This window comes from Erythranthe guttata, chromosome 5 (genome assembly GCF_056151865.1).
Source record: "Erythranthe guttata isolate IM_541 chromosome 5, IM_541, whole genome shotgun sequence".
NCBI lineage: Eukaryota > Viridiplantae > Streptophyta > Magnoliopsida > Lamiales > Phrymaceae > Erythranthe > Erythranthe guttata.
Window position 1 is genome coordinate 4,420,648 of NC_142537.1, and position 6,016 is coordinate 4,426,663.

The 6,016-nt window shown below is 31.5% G+C and overlaps 1 long non-coding RNA gene across 1 annotated transcript; it reads left to right on the plus strand.

Moving 5' to 3' along the window:
- The first annotated feature begins 723 nt into the window (after positions 1–723).
- On the plus strand, positions 724–3,355 carry LOC148770470 (uncharacterized). Its single transcript, XR_016031383.1, has 3 exons — positions 724–1,690; positions 1,957–2,041; positions 3,126–3,355. It is a non-coding gene; the product is annotated as an uncharacterized LOC148770470 (long non-coding RNA).
- The last annotated feature ends 2,661 nt before the right edge of the window (positions 3,356–6,016 follow it).

Sequence of the window (6,016 nt, forward strand, 5' to 3'; positions counted from 1 at the left end):
ATGTTCAACAAATCAGTGAAAGTTATATCACAATTACTGCAACTTGCAATAATAATAATATAAAATTGCTATTAATAATCAAATTGTTAGGGCTTCTCTCAATTTGATTTCTTTGATGTTATGAATTCCGAATCAGCGGCAGCCGTTCGTCCTCATTTGTAGAGATTCATGTACTACCAGTGTTTGTCAGCAAATTTACGCTCTGAATTCGGTTTGTAGTTGCTGTAAATTGTGTATATATGTTGTTTATATGAAAACATTGGCCACTTGAATTCTGCTCCTTTTTTTTTTGGCTTGTCGAATATATGGTAATTGTTTATGAAAGTTGTGAAATTTTGCTTGATTTTAATTGTCATCTTTAGAAATTGTGCTGTCTGAGTTAATCGGTGTGTGTTTCTTTCGAAAAATTAATAAACTCGGATCTTAATGGGAATTGAAAATAAGCATTGTGAGTAAAATGAGCATGAATGCATAACTACGTGTTCAACCGATGTTTTAGTTTACAGGAACAAGACCTCGATTCGATAATTATATTACTTGAAGCTAAGCTTGATATCAACTGTGAAGACTGATAGAAGGGCTGATAATTTATTGAAACAAATGGCTTCTGTGTATTAATGGAGTTTGATTACATTCTAAATGTATTCTTGGGGTTTACGAGAAACCTTTTTCGAAGAGAAGATTCTAGGGTTTTACATATGCTCCTCGATTTTAAGGTACAATTCAATGGCTGTTGAAAGATTGTTTTTTTTTTTTTCAGAATCACTTGTTTGGGGTCTTTGATATTCCGTATTCTAAATGTTGTAATTGTGTCTACTACAAATACAGTGTGTCTTATTCTAGACGAATGTGAAGTGATTGAATTTATTTTAATTGTTGAAATGTTTGAATTGCTATTCGTAATTTCTGCATCGATATTTTTCTTCATTTTCGAGACACGGTGATGGAAAAAATGCCTTCTTGCAGCTCTGTAAAATCTAACAATTTGATCGAATTGATTTTCATTTATTGAAATGTTTGAATTGCTATTCGTAATTTCTGCATCGATTTTTTTCTTTCACTTTCGAGACACAGTGATGGAAACAATGCCTTCTTGCTGCCTGCAAAATCTAACAATTCTATTGAACTGATTTTAATTATTGAAATTTTTGAATTGCTATTCGTCATCTCTGCATCAATATTTTTTTTGCTTTCATTTTCGAGATACGGTGATGGAAAAAATGCCTTCTTTGCAGCTCTGTAAAATCTAACAATTAGATCGAGCATTTTAATTATTGAAATGTTTGAATTGCTATTCATAATTTCTGCATCGATTTTTTTTTCTTTTGCTTTCATTTTCGAGACACGGTGATTTGGTGATTTAAAAAATGCGTTCTTGCAGCTCTGCAAAATCTAACAATTACGTTTCACATGCTTTAAAGAAACTACAATGTTCACAGTATCTATCTCGTTTCCATAATCGGGAAGTTGTTCACTGCTAAATCAAATAACGATCCCCGTATTGAATTTACGATCTAACCTTACGAATAGCTCGTCTTATCTAATCTTCTCCGTGTTCCCTCCAGCAAATTAGCATATACAGGCATCTACGTATTATGTACATCCTCGCTCTCTTCTCCTTCAATACCTCGCATTTCGGCACTTGAATTCTGATATTCCTTATCCTGGACGAAGCAGAAGTTGCCATCGTGTACGTTTTTTTTTTCTTTTTTAATTTTTTATCTCTGTCGAAAGTAAACTTAGCTTGTGAGGAAACTGCAAGAGTTTCTTTTGTAGGGCGGTGACATTTACTATGTTTCAATTTCCCTCAAATTGTTTTTTAGTGTCAAAAGTCTAAAAAGAACTTGGGAATTTTCACTTTTGGGCAGTAAATAAGGAGCGCTTTTTCCCGTTTTCCTGGTAAATTGTCTCCTTGGGTTTTTGTTTGGGGCTTTCGATTTTATTATTTTCGTGTAGGAATTGGACGACCATGCTTGCGCTTTGTACTTTGACAATGTATCATTTTTCTTACACTGGGTTTTGTTGCGGAGCTGCTTTTAAGGTACGCATAAATGCCAAGCGACGTATTTTATGTACACCTGTCTTATTTTCTTTTTTTTTTTTTTTCTTCCTCGTTTTGGAGCTAGTTAATGTTGGCTGGTGTTCACACGTTTCGTGCATAGCTTCACATTCTTCATTCTTGGTCGTTCAAAGTAACAGTGTTGTCCATTTTTCGTTAGCTTCAAAGCTCCGATGATGAATTTTTTCAATTGTATTATCGTTCCAATTTCTGAACAGCTCTGCCGCCATGTGTGGTGGTGCTATAAGTCGAGTTGAAGGGACAACTGAGGAGCTTTAACTCTTTTAACGCTCTATTAACTTTTTTTTTTTTTAATTTATTATTATTATTTTTATTTTATTTCTTTTACTTGGTCTTTACAAAAATTTCAAAATTTACATTAGATTTCATGTATAGCAGTTACCTTTTTTTTTTTTTTGTTGGGATGATATTTATTTTGAAAATGGAAAACACTTGTTTTAACCCTCTTTTTGAACAAATATTTTTAATATATATTTTCTGTTATTATTTAATAAGTTCATTTTGATAAGGTTTCCTTTCTAGTTTCTTCGTTTTCGTTTCTTCAACTGAAGAAATGTTTCAGAAAATGTCAGCTCGTCTTTAAACTTTTCTTGGGTTAATTTCACTTGGACCCCTCTGTCCATTTTTAGATGGAAATTGGTGACGTTAATATTTTTTTTTATAAGTGAACTCTTTACCCCGTAGTTGACGACTCTGGCTTTTTTTTTTTTGGTTTTTTTTTCTTAATAATTATTTAAACTGGGAGGAGTGGATTTTTTGTAATTTTCAAATTTAGAGTAAACGGTGTTAAGGTCAAAGGTGTGAAAATTAACGGTGAGGGCCACATTGAGACATTTTTTGAAGTACAAGGGGGCAAATCGATGCAATTGAAAGTAGAAGAAGTAAAGTGATATCGAGTCAAAGTACAAGGGGGAAAGGGGAATTTACCCTATATATTATGGGATGCTTGAAATATTATTAAGCCTTTTTTTAAAGAAACGAGTTGTTATACGACAAAACCTAACCGTTGCACCTAAAAATATCACCCTTGGGTCTCTAGTTTCAGCACATAAAGGAAATTGGCTTCTTAAAGCTCGTATTCTAGTGCATCAAAATTTGTAATTCAGGAAAACTAAATGAATTCGAAACATATCTTAGATCAAATTAAACGGTTATTTGTAATACGTTAAGGGAGTGTTTGTAATTCTTGAAGTTAGTCACTTGTTTTGTAATTAGATCAAATTTCAACATTTTTTTGTAATTCAAATATTAATGACTTGTGAATTGGAAATCTAATGGAAAGCTGGCCACTTGAAATGGATATAAAGGTGGCCAAACTCACAACTTTCTAACAAATGTGTTCAAAAAGAAAAGGAAATCATCCTAATCTTCAAATCCTCCTTTTCTTTCTTTCCCCCCCTTTTTTTCTTCTTTTCTTTTTTTGGTGGTGTCATGCCAAATGACGAAGTGACAACTCATGCTATTTTTTCGAACGGACGAACGAGCAATCACTTATATAGATTTATTCGTGCAATACTTGCAAATCGCGCCGAGAAATATAAATTACATCAAGTATACGTCACGTGTGACAATCTGAACTCAACGAGTATTGATAAAGGGATTTAAACTCGAGATATTTGGCTACAACACTCTCTTATTTCACCAATCAGTTCACCTTTGAAATTGTTTAAAAACAAAAACATAGATCAAGAAAAAGAAATCTAGAGATACCCTTTAATGGAACTTGACCACAAACAATAATTGAGGTAGCAAAAAGATAAAAAAAAAATGATTATTTATTTATGATTGATTTGTAATAGGAAATTAAAATAGGTAAACTTCCAAATATTATAAATGGTCCCATTGATTTCCCAGCTAAGATATGAGATGCCATATAGTGATTGTCAAATAACAAGTTTACACACACACACACACATATTTAAATAGTTATATTAATACACACACACACACACACATAAGGGTTGTAAGATGGTGACAAGAAATGTGGATTTGCTAAAGATTGAGTGAGCACTAATTGCAAAATAAAAACTTAACACCTAATTAATAACCTAATTATGCTCCAAAGCCAGTGGAGTTAGTTGGCCACTTAATTAGTTTAATTAATCCTTGAGTCAACATCAACCTAAAGAAGTGACAAAAAACTTCATTGAATATTTGACACACTAAAAATCAGCCATTCAAAACTCACATTCCTTTGGTTTTATATATTTTGGATTATCATTCAAATATTCTAGCTAAGGCCTTATTTATTTTTATTCTTATTTATTTATTTATTCAATTTTTAATTTTTAAGTTGGGTGTGTTTGGTGGTGGGTCACTGTTAATTAGTTTGAATTAGGTGATTGCAAAATCATACACCAATTAAGAAATAGCCTAATGTGTTGGAGATCATCATAGAGATTTTTTTGATGGTGATTTTATATTTGAATATACAAAATGACTACGATGTATTTGTTTCTTTGATTTTTTATCAATAAAAATGATTAGGATGTAGATACAATAGGCTTGAATGAGTATGTTACATCTAATGAAAAGTATCGGGTAATTTTGCACCATAGAATAACAATCCACTAAACAAACAACAAACATGTATCTAAAAGTGTGTGTGTGTAAGTGTGTGTGTGTGTGTGTTATTATGTGTAGATCAATGGTGCAGAATCACTCGATGCGGCTCAACGGGTGTAGCATGTACAAAACCATCGGATAATAATCATAATCTTCTTTCTTACACCTAAGTTTTACATATGATGAAAAAAGAAAATATTTACAAAGAAGTTAGGACCCTCAATTTTAATTTCGCCTCCATCCGGCAAAGTAGAATCCGATCAATTACTTGAAGTTCGTTAACCAACGTGAATTACAAGAATGATTATGTGAATAGATCTTTGCTTTTTATTATTATTATTATTATTATTATTATTATTATTATTAAATTATGGTTTTGAATATGAGATTAATCAAATTTTTAAGGAGGGTGGGGCCCACTCAAAGATTCGGAGCTCCCACAGAAAAGAGTGGCAATCATTGAAAATTTGGACTATTTAAATATAAAAAATGAATTGAGTTATTGGAAAGTGATGACGAACTGCACACTGCTGTATAATTTAATTGCTTCTATTTTCTTCTCAAATGGTCAATTAAAGTTGGCTAACATATCTTTTAATTGGACAAAAGATGTAATTATTATTATATTAAAGCATGGGGTTGTCTAGGGTCCGAGAGGGGTTGTACTACTCGGACCCAAACGATTGAAAATTAACAAATAAAAATGTGACACGTATGATTTGTACAAACCCCACAAAAAAAGTACGATACCTACCTTATAAGTGAAATTACATAAAAACCCCTATAACTAAAACTTAAGTAACAATTAATAATAATTAATAATTAAGGCCATGACAAGGGACTTAAATTCACATTGGTCCACATAAACAACAATCTTTAAAATAAACCCATCACCATGTCTTTACTCTAAAATACTCCATAATATATTTTTTATCAATTTCATCCATTATACTCTAACTTCCTTAATATTACACATTGACCTCGAATTTAAACAAATATATCACATTAACCCCCATTTTAATCATTTTTTGAAAACATATATTTTTTTAGAAAATAAATTTTTTTATGAAAGTTTTGTTCCGGCCAGATTCCGGCGTAACCGGGCGGGCGGTGTCCAGCGTTGACTTTTTTTTTTTTGAAATTTTTTTTTTTCTGAATTTTTTTTTCGGACGGTCAATCGCAGTTGACCTTGATTTTTTTCCGTTTTTGAAAAAAAAATTCTTAGAAAAAAATATTTTAATTAATATTACTACCTTGCCTACTAATTTACTGTCTCATACAGTAATATTACTGTTTCAGACAATAATATTACTGTTTCGGACAATAATATTATGAATATTATTTTCCCGAACCGTAATATTACTAATATTA